General features: G+C 38.1%; 1 pseudogene across 1 annotated transcript; it reads right to left on the reverse strand.

Annotated features, from left to right (window-relative positions):
- Window positions 1-1245: 1245 nt before the first annotated feature.
- LOC309652634 (small integral membrane protein 20 pseudogene) lies at window positions 1246-6065 on the reverse strand (annotated as a pseudogene). The gene has a single exon. The product of its transcript is annotated as a small integral membrane protein 20 pseudogene (transcript).
- Window positions 6066-15484: the final 9419 nt, after the last annotated feature.

Raw genomic sequence — 15484 nt, forward strand, 5'->3', positions numbered from 1 at the left:
GAGGGCTCACGCCAAGGAGTACTTCCCAGAACTTCTGCTGCCAGTGTCCTTGTCCCCACGGTGAAACAGGGCCACCCCCTGCCTCTGCAGGAGACCTTCCAACACTAGCAGGTAGGTCTGGTTCAGTCTCCCCCGGGGTCACTGCTCCTTCCCCTGGGTCCGGATGCGCACACTATTTTGTGTGCACCCTCCAAGAGTGGGGTCTCTGTTTCCCCCAGTCCTGTCGAAGTCCTGCAATCAATTCCCACTAGGCTTCAAAGTCTGATTCTCTATGAATTCCTCCTCCCGTTGCCGGACCCCCAGGTTGGGAAGCCTGACGTGGGGCTCAGAACCTTCACTACAGTGGGTGGACTTCTGTGGTATAAGTGTTTGCCCGTCTGTGAGTCACCCACCCACCAGTTATGGGATTTGATTTTACTGTGATTGCGCCCCTCCTACCATCTCATTGTGGCTTCTCCTTTGTCTTTGGATGTGGGTTATCTTTTTTGGTGAGTTCCAGTGTCTTCCTGTCGATGATTGTCCAGCAGCTAGTTGTGATTCTGGTGCTCTCGCAAGAGGGAGTGAGAGCACGTCCTTCTACTCCGCCATCTTGGTTCCTCTCTGTTTGTCTTTTTCAATATCTTCAAAGTCTCATAGTTTTCAATGTACAGATCTTTTATTTCCTTGATTAAATCTATTCCTAAGTACTGTTTTTGATGCTGTTATGAGTGGGATACTTTTGTTTCTCTTTCAGATGTTTCACTGTTAGTGTATAAAAACTGATTTCTGTGTATTGATTTTATATCCTGCAACTTTATTGAATTTATTGGTTAATTCCAACCATTATTTTGGTTGAGTCTGTAGGCCTTTCTGTCATATCATCTGTAAATAACGACAATTGACTTCTTCCTTCCTGATTTAGATGCCTCTTATTTCTTTGTCTTGCCTAATTACTCTAGCTAGGACTTCCAGTACTATTTTCAATAAGAGTGGTGAGAATGGGTTCCCTTGTCTTTTTCCTGATCTTACAGGAAAAGTTTTTAGCTTTGGACCCTTGAGTTATGATGTTAGCTGCAGTCTTATCTCATATAATTTTTATTATGTTGAGATATGTTCTTCTTTTTTTTTGAAGTAAAAAAATATATTTTAATATTCACATTTTCACTTCAGTTAATAAACATGATTTCTACTAGGCATGCATACCCATTTAGTTTGATTTGCTTCATATTTATTTATTTTTCAACATGCAGCAACCCTATGAGATAGTTGAGTTGAACTGTTTATTCTTAAAGAGTACAATGTACCTTGTCCTCAAAGAGTTTTATCAACTTTAACATTTTCAAAGAGCCCTATGAGGCTGCTCAATATGGTGGTTTTCACTGAAACTTCTTATTTGGAAGATGGCAAAACAGACTAGGATCTTCCCAAGTCTTCTGGTTGCTTGTATTCATATCACAGCTCAGTTGGGTAAGAGGTAGAGACTGAATAATAAGTAGATCACCTCCAAACCCAGCTGGGTGAGAAAACTTCATTTTTAGAAAGGAAACCAAGTCATGAAAACCTTTGTAATGGTGTGATTTGTTTCAGGGTTCTTTTGATACTTAAGAAGGGAATTAATCCTGGTGCACAGTACTCTTCTTTACAGCCTTCTAGAGTTTTCTTCCCCAGCCATCGTTCTTTAGCCAGGTGATTTATTGTACTTGCTGCAGAACTGAAAGCATGAAGACTCTGTCTACTTTCATAATCAGAGGTGGTGATAGCCTTTTCATTTCCTGCCAAATGGATCCGACCACACTTCTAACCCTGGTGGCTGCACATCTTCTTGGACAATACCAGCTCGATTTATGGCTTGTTCCTTCTTAGCTGTGTGTCCTTGGGCATGTTGAACAACCTCGCTGAGCCTCAGTTTCCCCATGGTATTCCTCCAGCTGCATTAGGGGCCGGAAGTAGATGGGGTAGAAGGCGGCGCCGATCAGGGAGATGAAGCCGCCGAAAATGAGCGTGGTGCGCAGGTTCAGGGTCATGGCTCCAGCCGGTGGCCTCCCTGACCTGTGGAGCGGCCCTCCGAGATATGTTCTTTATATACCCAATTTCTTGAGGTTTTTTTTTTGTTTTTAATCATGAAAGGATGTTATATCTTGTCAAATACTTTTTCTGCATCTAATGAAATGATCATACGATTTTTACCTTTCATTCTATTAAAGTGGTATATGATATTTATTGATTTACATATGTTGAACTAGCCTTGCATCCCAGGGGTAAATTCCACTTGGTTGTGGTATATAATCCTATTTAAGTGTTATAAATTTGGTTTGCTATTATTTTGTCAGAATTTTTGCATCTATATCGGAATATTGATCTATAGTTTTATTGTAGTGTCTTTACTTGACTTTGATATCAGGATAATGCTGGTCTGATAAAATAATTTTGGAAGTATTCCCTCTTATTTATTTTTTTATTTTGGGGGGATTTTTGTTTTTGTTTTTGGAAGAGTTTGAGAAAGATTGGTATTAATTCTTCTTTAAAATTTTGATAGAATTCGCCAGTAAAGCCATTTGATCCTGAGGTTTTCTGTGTTGGGAAAATTTTTTTTTTTTATAAATTTATTTATTATGTTTGGCTGCATTGGGTCTTTGTTGCTGTGTGTGGGCTTTCTCTAGTTGCGGCAAGCGGGGGCTACTCTTTGTTGTGGTGCATGGGCTTCTCATTGTGGTGGCTTCTCCTGTTGTGGACCATGGGCTCTAGGTGCATGGGCTTCAGTAGTTGCAGCACACGGGCTCAGTAGTTGTGGCTCATGGGCTTTAGAGTGCAGGCTCAGTAGTTGTGGCGCACGGGCTTAGTTGCTCTGCAGCATGTGGGATCTTCCCGGATCAGGGCTTGAACCCGTGTCCCCTGCGCTGGCAGGCGGGTTCTTAACCACTGCGCCACCAGGGAAGTCCCTGTGTTGGGAAATTTTTCATTAGTCATTCAATCTCCTTACTTGGTCTGTTCAAATTATCCATTTCTTCATGATTCAGTCTTGGTACAAGGTTGTATATTTGCAGGAATTCATCCATTTCTTCTTCTAGGTTAGCTAATTTTCCAGCATATAATTATTCATAGTAGTCTCTTATAATTCTTTGTATTTCTATAGTATCGGTTGGGATGTCTTCTCTTTGATTTCTGATGTTGAGTCTTCTTTTCTTAGTCTACTTAAAGGTTTGTCAGTTTTGTTTATCTTTTCAAACAGTCAGTTCTTAGTTTCATTTTTTTTCTGTTGTTTTTCTGGTCTCTATTTATTTCCATTCTGATCTTTGTTATTTTTTTCCTTCTGCTAATTTTGGGCTTAGTTTGTTCTTTTTCTAGTTCCTTGAAGTGTAAAGTTGTTTATTTGAGATCTGTTTTCTTAATATATGCATTTATCACTTTAAACTTTCCTCTCAGAACTGCTTTTTTAGCATCCCATAGGTTTTGGTATGTTGTATTTCTATTTTCATTTATTTTGAGAGATTTTTTTAAATTGCTTTTTTGACCCAAGGTTGTTCAGGAGTCATTGTTTAATTTCCACATATTCATAGATTTTCCAGCTTTCTTCTTGTGATGTCTAGTTTCATACAAGTGTGGTTGGAAAAGATACTTGGTATTGTGGGAGGCATACAGTCTTAGCCAGAGGTAACTCCTGGAGGAGACAGTATGTTTCTCACAGAAAGCAAAGCCCTTACCCTTGACTTGGAATGCACTCTTTTTCCAAGGCCTGAGGAATGTAAAAGAGATTAGCAAAACTATCTCAAGCCAGGAGACCTCAGGGAGCTGAGAGTCCTGGTTGTTCCTTATGGCTGGGGGCTGTGTGTGAGCCTGGTTAAGGGAAGATAATGTTCAAGGATAGTTGTTGTAAACTTGTTGACATCCGTGGTAGTGACTGAACTGAGACGATAAGCAATTCCATGGGATTATTGTCTAATAATGAGTTCCTCTTCTGTCTATATAAGATTCAGTAAATTCTAAATAAAGTACCTTGCAACCATCAGTTGTCTTGGTCCTTCTGACCCCATACTCACGGTGCTATTCAGTCCCTTACCCCTCTCTCTTGGGACCTGGAAGACCACCTGCGGTGGCTGGACCATTGCAGATATGATTTCGATCTTCTTAAATTTGCTAGACTTGTTTTGAGTACTATCAGTTGATCTCTTCTGGAAAATGTTTCATGTGCACTTGAAAAAAAAATGTGTATTTTGCTGCTGTTGGATGGAATATTTTACAAATGTCTGTTAAGTCCATTTGGTCTAATGTGTGTTTCAAGTCCAATGTGTCCTTCTTGGGTTCCTTTCTGGATGACCTATCCATTGCTGAAAGTGGGATATTGAAGTCCCTTACTATTATTGTATTGTCTATTTCTCTATTCAGATCTGTTAGTATTTGCTTAATACATTTATGTGCTGTGATGTTGTGTACATAGATATTTATGACTTATATTTTCTTGATGATTGACCCCTTTATCATTATATAATGACTTTCTTTGTCTCTTGTTACCATTTTTGGCTTCAAGTGTGCATTGTTTGATAGGAGTGTAACTACCTCTGCTTTCTTTTGTTTTCCACTTATGAAATATATTTTTCTATCCCTTCACTTTGAGTCTATGTGTGTCCTTAAAGTTGAAGTGAGTTTCTTGTAGGCAGCATTTGGTTGGGTCTTGATGTTTTTAAAAAAATTCCATCCAGTCACTCTTTGCCTTTTGGTTGGTGAATTCAATCCACTTACATTTAGAGTCATTGTTTGTAGGTAAGAATTTACTAATGCCATCTTACTGTTTTCTGGTTGTTTTGTGTTTCCATTGATTCTTTTTCCTATCTTTGTAAATAGGTGATTTTTCTGTAGTGTAAGCTCTATTTCTTATTATCTTTTGTGCATCTGTTCTAGGTTTTTTGCTTTGTGGTTACCATGAGGCTTATGTAAGGCATCTCATAAATAAAACAGTCCATTTTAAGCTGATAGCAACTTAACTTCAATTGTCCACAAAAACTTCATCCTTTTACTCCCCCCTTTTCTATTTTTGATGCCTTTATTTACTGCTTTTTATATTGTATATTCATTAACAAATGATAGTAGCTATAATTATTTTTAAGTTTTCCTTTGATCTTTATACTGTAGTTAAGTGGTTAACACACCACTGCATTACATAATTAGAGTTTTTAAATCTGACTGCTTATTTTTCTTCACCAGTGTGCTGTATACTTTCATATGTTTTCATGTTACTGATTAGTGTCTTTTTGTTTCCACTTAAAGAACTACTTTCAGTATTTCTTACAAGATAGAGCTAGTGGTGATGAACTCCCTCGACTTTTGTTTGTCTTGGAAAGTCTTTATTTCTCCTTCATATGTGCAGGATGGAGTATTCTTGGCTGGTGATTTTTTTCTTTCAACTCTTGGGATGTGTCATTTCACTCAGTCCTGGCCTGTAGAGTATCTGCTGAGAAACCCATTGATAGCCTAATGGGGATTCCTTTTGTAGGTTATCATTTCCTTTCTATGGCTGCTTTTAGGATTCTCTTTATTTTTGAGTTTTGACAGTTTTATTATAATGTCTTGGAGAAGATCTTTTTGCATTGAGATAACAAGTTGATCTGTTAGCTTCATGAATTTGGATGTCCAGTTCTCTTCCCAGGTTTGAGAAGTTCTCAGCTATTATTTTTTTAAATAAGCTATCTGACCCCTTCTCCCTCTCTTCTCTTTCTAGAACCCTGAATATTCTAATATTTACTCCTTTGATGGAATCCTACAAGTCACATAGGCTTTCTTATCTGTTTTTCATTCTTTGTTCTTTTCTAACTGGATTATTTCAAAATTCCTATCCTCTCACTTGTTTATTCTGTCTTCCATTTGTTCTACTTTATTGCAGATGCTCTCTATTGCATTTTTCACTCCATTCATTGAGTTCTTTAGCTGCAGAATTTTTGCTTGGTTCTTTTAAATGATTTTTCTCTTTGGCAAATACCTCATTTTGAACATTTATTTTTTTAATTTATTTTTTGGCTGCATTGGGTCTTCGTTGCTGTGCGCGGGCTTTCTCTAGTTGCAGTGAGTAGTGGCTACTCTTCGTTGTGGTGCAGGGGCTTCTCGTTGTGGTGGCTTCTCTTGTTGCAGAGCACGGGCTCTAGGCATGCAGGCTTCAGTGGTTGTAGCTCGCGGGCTCTAGAGCGCAGGCTCAGTAGTTGTGGCGCACGGGCTTAGTTGCTCTGCAGCATGTGGGATCTTCCCAGACCAGAGATCGAACCCGTGTCCCCTGCATTGGCAGGCAGATTCTCACCCACTGTGCCACCAGGGAAGTCCCGAACGTTTATTTTTTAATTGACCTAAAGTTAGTACATAACATTAGTTTCAGGTCTATAACATAATTCAATATTTGTATACACTGCAAAGGGATCACCACCAAAAGTCTAGTTACCATCCGTCACCATACAGTTGACCCCCTTCACCCATTTTGCCCAACCCCAACCCTCTTCTGCTCTGGTAACTACCAATCTGTTCTCAGTATCTGTGAGTTTTTGTTTTTTCTTTTGATTTTTAGATTCCACATAAAATGAAATCATACAGTATTTGTTTTTCTCTGTCTGACTTATTTCACTTAGTATAATACCATCAAGGTCCATCTATACTGTCACAACAGGCACAATTTCATCTTTTTATGAATGAGTAGTATTCCACTATACACACACATGCGCACACCACATCTTCTTTATCCATTCATCCAATGATGAACACTTAGGTTTTTCCATATCCTGGCTATTGTAAATAATACTGCAATGAATATAGGGGTACATATATCTTTTTGAATAAGTGTTTTCATATTCTTCAGATAAATATCCAGAAATGGAAGAGCTGGGTTGTATGGTAGTTCTATTTTTAATTTGTTGAGGAACCTCCATACTGTTCTCCATAGTGGCTGCACCAATTTACATTCCCACCAACAGTGGACAAGGTTTCCCTTTTCTCCACATCCTTGCCAACACTTATTTCTTGTTTTTTAGATAATAGCTATTCTAACAAGTTGTGAGGTGATATCTCATTGTGGTTTTGATTTGCATTTACCTGATAATTAGTGATGTTGAACATCTTTCTGTAGATATATGTATGTCTTCTTCTGAAAAATACCTACAGTTGACTCTTGAACAAAGCAGGAGTTTGGGGTACCAACCCTCTAACACAGTCAAATTTGCAAGTAGCCGTATAGTCAGCCCTCTGTGTCCCTGGTTCTGCATCTGTGGATTCAACCAATCGTGGATTGTGTAATGATACTATAGTACATATTTACTGAAAGCAACTCACATACTAGTGGACCTGCACAGTTCAAACTTGTGTTATTCAAGGGTCAACTGCGTTTAGATCCTCTGCCCATTTTTTAAATCCGGTTGTTTGCTTTTTTGCTCTTGAGTTCTTTGAGTTCTTTATATATTTTGGTTATTAACCCCTTTTTGGATATATAATTTGTAAATGTTTTCTCCCATTCAATAGATTGCCTTTTCGTTTTGTTGATGGTTTCCTTTGCTATGATAATCACGATTTTTTTGTGTGTTTGTATGTGTGTGTGATTTCATTCAGTTGTCTTTCTGGTTTTTTTGTACCTTGTTGAGTTTCTTCAAAACAGCTCTTTTGAATTCCTTACCACTAGATCACAAAACTTTGTGCCTTACATCTTGGTTATTAAGAAGTATCTTTTGTTGATGACATGATTCCTTGATTTTTTTTTTCATATTACTTGTAGTTTTGCATTACTACTTCACATGTGAAGGCAAGCAGATACTTCTTTAAATCTTTGCTAGTTGCCTTCAGGTAGAGTATTCAGTTTGTCACTGCTGTTACTATCTAGGGTTTTCTCCACTTCTGTATGGGTACACCTGCTCCGCTCTTCCTGCTCCCTCTTGTGGCAGGATTCTTGAGCTTTTATGTCTTCTCTTCTTACAACTCGTCAGGGTGGCTACTGGAAACCTTTCTTGCTTTCCAGAAGGTGGCACTATAGCTCACGTTCCAGAAGGTGGCACTATAGCTCACGTTATGATTTTTCCCTTGCCCGTAAACCCTGGCCTGTTTTCTGAGCTCACTCACTATCTACAGAGCTAGCTCTCACTGCTGTACTTGGGAGTGTGCACAAGCAACCAGCTGCAGTGTGGCGGGAGGTGTGTATTTAGCATTCAGGGAATTGAAGGTGCCCACGGACCTGGTAGGTAGGTCCCCAGGTGTGGTACCCACCCAGAGGCTTGACTTCCTGCTGAGTGTATTCAGCAGGAACCATGTCCCTTTAATGCCCTTTGATATGATATTCTTTTCTGCCTTTTTCTTGTTCTCTTCCCTCCTCACAGTCATGGAGGTCCTGTCTCTGTACTCTGGGTGCTGGTGGAGGAAAATGGGTTTCTTCACCTGCATCCTATACAACTAGAGTAGTCAGCACTCATTTCCTGCTCTTGTTCTTCACTACTAGAGAGGTTGGGAGAGGTTGACAACCCCTGATAGTTCAGCTCCATGCAGCTTAGGCTGAAAAATAATTGGTGTCCTCTATATGAAAGCTTGCTTTCATAGTGATCTCAATGTTATGAATAGCAAACCACAAGTAGCGTTAGCTAGAAACTGCTAACTCATCTCTCCTAGGAAATTAGCTTGCTTGTTAGTTACAGAATATTCCTTTTAGGGCATATTCTTACCCACTAGTATAAAATACAGTATTTGAAAGCTGTACACACACACACACACAAAAATCACTGTCAAAAGTTTGATTCATTTCACACAACCAAGATTTGAATAATATATTTCGGGTATTGCTTTAAATAGATCATAAATAGCAAATTATAGATATATATCAGCTGTTTCTGTTTACCTAACATTACTCGTGCAGAAAAGACTGAATGGATGAAAGTGACCACATTTTGAAGCACTCCAGGTCATACATTTGACTAAGTTCAAAGCAATACTGCAATATAGCTCTAGTCTAGCAACTTGCTTCTCTTTATCTCATTTCTCTTTCTTTGAGATAAAATAGAAGGCCAAAAATAAAGGGCAGGGAAAATGTGATTATAAGCAAGAATCATTAAGTTATCAAAACTGAGTTCATAAATATTTGGTCATGCATCATGACCACAGACAAGAACGAGAGAATAGAATGATGTCTTTTTTATCACATATTTACCTAGAATTCTTCTTTGTTTATTTCCTTTAGTAAATTATTCTTGAATTAAATATTGTGTACTAAAGACATAAATATAATTACTAAAAAGCATAACATACTACGGAGTTTAATGTGCTGAATAGGTTTTGCATAAAGTAGTATTTGATTATTCATTATTGATCATGTGAAAAGTATCTGTATCTGCTACTATTGAATATAGTTTAAAATTAATGATTCTGATTTCACTCAGTAGATTTGGCCTTTTTGAAACAGGTAATTTGGCTTCAAAGAGCATTTTCATGATTATTTTTTGCATATGCTAAAAATAATTTATGCTACCAGTAAATTAAACTTTGACCTTTTTGTTGATTAGAGTTTACTTATGCAGAAACCTGTTTCATATCATCTAGACGTCATTGCTTCCAGACTGCGGTTTTCTATTTTTTGTGTGGCTTTTGTGTTTACAAATGACATCATTGTTTTACCACCTACATAAAGTCGTAATTATTATTTTTAAAATTAGCTTATGTCTTCTTGATTAAATCAGTGTTTTTCTTCAAGTCATTGCCTGGTATATCCCAAAAGTACAAATTATGTGTACTCACACATTCAGGTATATTAAATATTTTAAAGATTTTTATCACTGCATTCCTGTAAGCATGAACACTTTCATTATTAAACGGAAAAGCACTCCTTTCTTTCCAATAAAGCTTTAGAACAAAATAATGGTGGGGATGGCTATTGGTTGGTACACTGTCTTCTTTGGCCAGAATTCCATAACACCCTTTCAAGTACTTCATGATGTGTTAACTGATTGCAACAGACAGATCAAACTACCTTATGGGAAAAGGGTGGAGCAGAAATTTATCGTCTCATGTAACCCACCAGCAGTGGAGCTAGATAGGCATCAGTGATGTCTGCTCCCACTCCCACTCTTGCCAACACACACAGGCACACACACACACACAAACACACTACATTATCTCTGCTGCTCTCTCCCTACTGGTCTCATTGTCTTCCACAGCAGAGAGAATTTTCCACAGAGAGAGTACCTCACATGGGAACCCTGGGTACCCATCTTGACAGTTTTCTGACCAATGAGGAAGGGAAACGTCTTCTCTAGCTACAATCCAGAAAAGTCTGGGGAAGAACTTTGGCCCAGCTGGGGCCATTGGACTTCTTCTCAGACTACTTACTGTGGACAAGGGGATAGAGACTATGGTTGACAATTCCAGAAACGCTTGGATGAAGTGAGAGAGGAGCATCTCCTTAAAGAAGATTATTGTTCTGACGAGATAATTGATAGAAGTTCTCCAAAACAAGTCTATAATCCAGTTGTGAGCCAAGAGATCTAAACAGAGAACAGAATACCATGCAAAAAGCCTCTCCAAAGATTTTTTTTAATGATTATTATGATAAAAGTTTCAGTATGCCAAGAAGTCAGAACAACTAAAAATTTTATATGCTTAGTACAAGACTGCAAATATATAGAGTCAAAATTGATAGAAATGCAAGGATAAATAGACAAATCCACAATCATAGTGGGAAATATTAACACTCTTCTGGTTTAATATATCAAAAAGATAAAAAATCATTAAGGCTATAGACAATTTGAACTACACAATCACATTTGACCTGAGAGAAATACTGCACCCAGTAGAGGCAAAATCACGTACTCTTTTCAAACACACAATTTATAAAAATTGGTCCATAAAACAAGTATCAACATAGCTCAAAGAATTAGTACCATAAAGGTCATGTTCTCTGAGCTAAATGTGATTCAGCAGGAGTTCCACTTCCTGTGTGGCCAAGTAGGCTCCTAATAACGTGACTCTGCAACAGAGAACTGAAAACTCTGAACAAAATATAAAAAACTGTCTAAAGGCTCCAGAGAGTGAACCAAAGCAGGCACATTTTGGATGGGAGTAAAATTTGGAGAAAAGGATTAGCCTAGAGTGATTTCACCATTTTTATGAAACTTTTTAAAAGGTAAACAATGCACAACAACTTTTGGCAGTGCTCCCCACTTATTCACAGATTGCTTGATGGGGGAGATTGATTAACTTGAAGTAGAGATTTGGTAACTACTAAACAGATGTCTTTTGATTGTGAATGTATATGCCTAACCTCATCCCAGCCAAATAATCTAATGGTTGGCCCAAAAAAATTTTTTCCATTTCCCCCTAAAATCAATTCTTTGACTTTACCCTTTAGGCTATGTGGACTCCCTCAGCCCATTCCATCATGACTGATTCTGAAACTAAGTAGTCCTAGCTCACTTGGTTACCTTTGAAAATTCATTCCAAAAGGATGTGTATTTACACAGACATAGAAAGATGACTTAATCCTTCATGATAGGGAAATTAGAAATCACTCACTAGTCCTTCCTTTTCTCCTCCCTTCCTCCCTTCTTTCCTTCCAGTAAGTTAGAAATAAATGTAATGCCTCTGAAATCATCTTTGTTAGATTAATAGCATGTCACTAATTCAATGATGGGTTTGTGGGACTTCCCTGGTGGTGCAGTGGTTAAGAATCCGCCTGCCAATGCAGGGGACACGGGTTTGATCCCTGGTCCAGGAAGATCCCACATGCCACGTAGCAACTAAGCCCGTGCTCCACAACTACTGAGCCGTTGTGCCACAACTACTGAGCTGGTGTGCCACAACTACTGAGCCAGTGTGCCACAACTACTGAAGCCCGTGCACCTAGAGCCCGTGCTCCGCAGCAAGAGAAGCCACCACAATGAGAAGCCCATGCACCGCAACGAAGAGTAGCCCCTGCTCGCCGCAACTAGAGAAAGCCCCTGTGCAGCAACGAAGACCCAACGTAGCCAAAAATAGATTAATTAAAAAAAAAAGGGTTTGTAATTAGAGTAAAGTTCTTTCTAGTTGCCCATATTACTTTTTTAACCATGTGTAAAGTCTCACTAATGAAGGAGAAATCTGGTAAATAGAGACAATTTAAGCTACATTCATGTGGCTCATGTGTATTTGCAACAATTTTGAATGGTAAAGACCCCAAGGATACACCAATACACTTGCTAAAAGTTCAATGAGAAAGTTAACTGGAAATTGATCATGGCAACCAAGAGCTGAATAAGGAGCACATGAAAAAGCAAAGCAGAAACTAACACACCATTGTAAAGCAATTATACGCCAATAAAGATGTTAAAAAAGAAAAAGAAAAAGAAAAAGCAGAAACTGCTGAAAGATTAGAATATAGTCTACTAAAAGACAAACAAACAAAAACACACAGAAAAAAAACCTCTTTAAAAAGGTGGAGCTGCTTTTTCCACTCTTGCATGGAGGAGATACTCTTAGCAAAAGGCACCTGTAATGAGTCAAGTAAAGGAAATGTTTTTGATTATCTGAGGAATTCTTTTAAGAAAGAAAATAAGGTATATTTATAACTTGTCAGTTATTTTGAGTTTTATGGCTGTGACTTCTTGTTAGCTGCCAAACAAGCAAATTGAATGTTTTTCTGTCTCCTGGCAATCTCTCAGTCACCATTCCTGATGCCCTATTAACAAAAATTATATGGTATGTCAGTAAGTTGGGTTTTATTTCAACACACAAATGTTTTTAGTAAGTTTTCAAAGTGGGAATAATCCATTTTCTCTTTTCAGAAGATGTTTTAACTTTGCTTGTAAGCTATTAACAAGAGTGAAATCTCTAGGAAAAAAAATCCATAGAGAACAAGGTTGAAGAGGAATCTGATGGGATGGGATGTTAAGAGTGGTTCTCTCTTAAGAATGGGATTTTAGTTAATTTTACTTTCCTTTGTACTTTCCTATATCTTTCTACCCTGAAGATATATTTCTAAATCAGGAGAAAAAAGTCATTAAAATGGAAAACATCTCTGACAAAGGCCATATTACAACCAGTCCATTTCTCAGGGCAGTCATTTTATTTCTATAAACAGCAGATATTTACTGACACCGTTTGTTTATCTTTATGGTCCTTCTTAGTTCGTAGCAAAGTAATATAACAATAGGTCTATGTGTAAGGCACAATACTGAGCATTGCAAGAGATATACAGAATTTACATGTAAAGAATTAAAAATTATTCATCTTTACAGGGACCATACAATATAAATGGTATCTGCATTTTACAGATTAAAGAAAGTGTCAGTGAGGTAAGTGACTTGCCCAGTGTCACATAAGCAGGAAGTGGCTGGGCTAGACTGTGGCAGTAATGACCCCCAAAGAAGGACATCTCCTTATATACATACCCTTTTATCCACACTGACTCTAGGCCATGTGACTTGTTATGTCCTATCAGACATTAACAAAGAAGATACAAGTAGATACAATGTTATATGTTAATTATACCTCAGTAAGAAAAAGACACAAACAGAGCCTTGAAAAATACTTGCTCACTGGGGCTTGTCTTCTCCTACTGTTCTTTGGGACCCTGAGTCTACCATACGAAGAAGCTTGGGCTAGCCTATTGGAAGATGAGACACCATGTGGAGCAGAGATGGGCTTGGAGAGGAAGGCAGAGCCTTGCAGATCATGACTGAATAATAGCCTTGATCAACAAGTGTAACAAACTAAGAATGGAATATTATTTTGTTTTAAGTGTAGATTGCTAAGCAAAATTGTAGTAAGATGGCTCAAAAAAACATGCAATCAGAACAAGGAAGAAGAGATGGGCGATAATCGCAGCCATTTAGGGAAGAAGCAAGGTGATGGCCACATTTTTGGAAACGATGCACCAGACTCAAAGCCTGCTACAGAAGCTGAATTCTCGCGACTTAATGCCTAACATTTTGAGAAGTGCATGGAAGGAGAAGTAATTTTTTATATCTGCTCTGTGCCAAGCAGTTTACACTCAATGTCTCCTTTAATTTTTATACCAATCCTAAATAAGGTGAATATTATTCTTCCCATTGTACGAAAGAGAAAACTGAAGCTTTAGACAGTTTGAAAAATGTGCCCAAATTCAAGGGTGGTGAAGTCAGAATTTGAAACCAAGCCTGTGTAACATACCATAAACAAACATGGGACAATGTGGAGGGAAGAGTTGAGTTGAACTTGAAACCTGCATCTGAGACACTGACGAGCATTTAGGTGTGGATATTCAGCCACCAGAGGAAGGGAAACTCCCAAGGGTCTTGGGAGATGCCAGGAAGCAAATGGGGGTCAGCTGAATTTGACTTCCCTCACACAATATACTTTATGTATACACTGATAAATCAAGTTATCCAAAAATGTCATCTAAGCCAACCAAGTCAAATCTTTGTCATCTTGAACAGAGTGAATAAATGATCTCTGAAACAAAAATAACTCATCTGGTAATTGAAGTATTCTTTTAATGTTTTCAAGTCAACAGTGGCACAAGTAATCAAGGTCTTATATTACTGATGTTGATGTACTGTCTGCTGAATTTGCAGGAAGCCAAAAACCAGATTGTCAGTAAAACATTTGGAGGATATGATGAGATACATGGCAACCATCTATATTTTATATAAACATTCTTCCTTTCCCCCTTAAATACGAGGTTGGCAAACTTTTTCTGTAAAGGGCCAGATAGTAAATATTTTAGACTTTGCAAGCTACAGATTCTATCACAACTATTCAATTCTGTTGCAACTACTCAGCTCTGCCATTGTAGTAGGAAAGCAGTCTTAGAATATATGTATACAAATGGGTATGGCTGTGTTCCAATAAAACTTTATTTATATCCAAACACTGGGCTAGATTTGGTCCACAGGGTACAGTTTGCTAACCCTTGCCTTAGATAATTATGTAAGCTAGTAGTGTTATTTTCTGATTTACATGTACCTTCTAAACCTTTTCTTGGAATGGATACTTGATTCATTTTATTGTTTTAAAAATTATAATTATGTTATCTATGAAACTAGAATACTAAGATCATTCAGATTTTGAGGGAAGAAACTATTTCTTTTGATCTCCTGCACTTCACTCAGGATATGGAATATATTAAGTGCTCAGTTAATGCCCATTTATACATTGATGAATTAATTGCATCTAGTCAACCCCCTTGTCTCAGAGGTGAGGATATGGTACATTTGAAGAAGCACTGTGGCTACTAGGGGATGCTCAGAACTGCACAATGAGAAGGTGTAAGTTCTAGTTCTGATTCTGGCCATAGCAGTAAATTGCTACAAGTCACTTCTTTTCTCTGGACTAATCTTCATCATCATTTAAACCAGGGAGCTGGCTTGTGGCAGACTCTTTGACTGCCTAGTTGACTGCCATTCCCAGTCTTCTTCCTTGCCTGTCTCTGTACAGAGGCTGAAAATGCCAAATCTTCACTCTCCAGCCAATTTTGCAGTCAGAATTGGCCATATGACTCAGTTGTGGCCAGTGAGATAGAAGGGAAATTATAGGAGACTTCTGGGAAAGA

Source organism: Balaenoptera physalus (assembly GCF_965194825.1).
Source record: "Balaenoptera physalus genome assembly, chromosome: X".
Classification (NCBI taxonomy): Eukaryota; Metazoa; Chordata; class Mammalia; order Artiodactyla; family Balaenopteridae; genus Balaenoptera; species Balaenoptera physalus.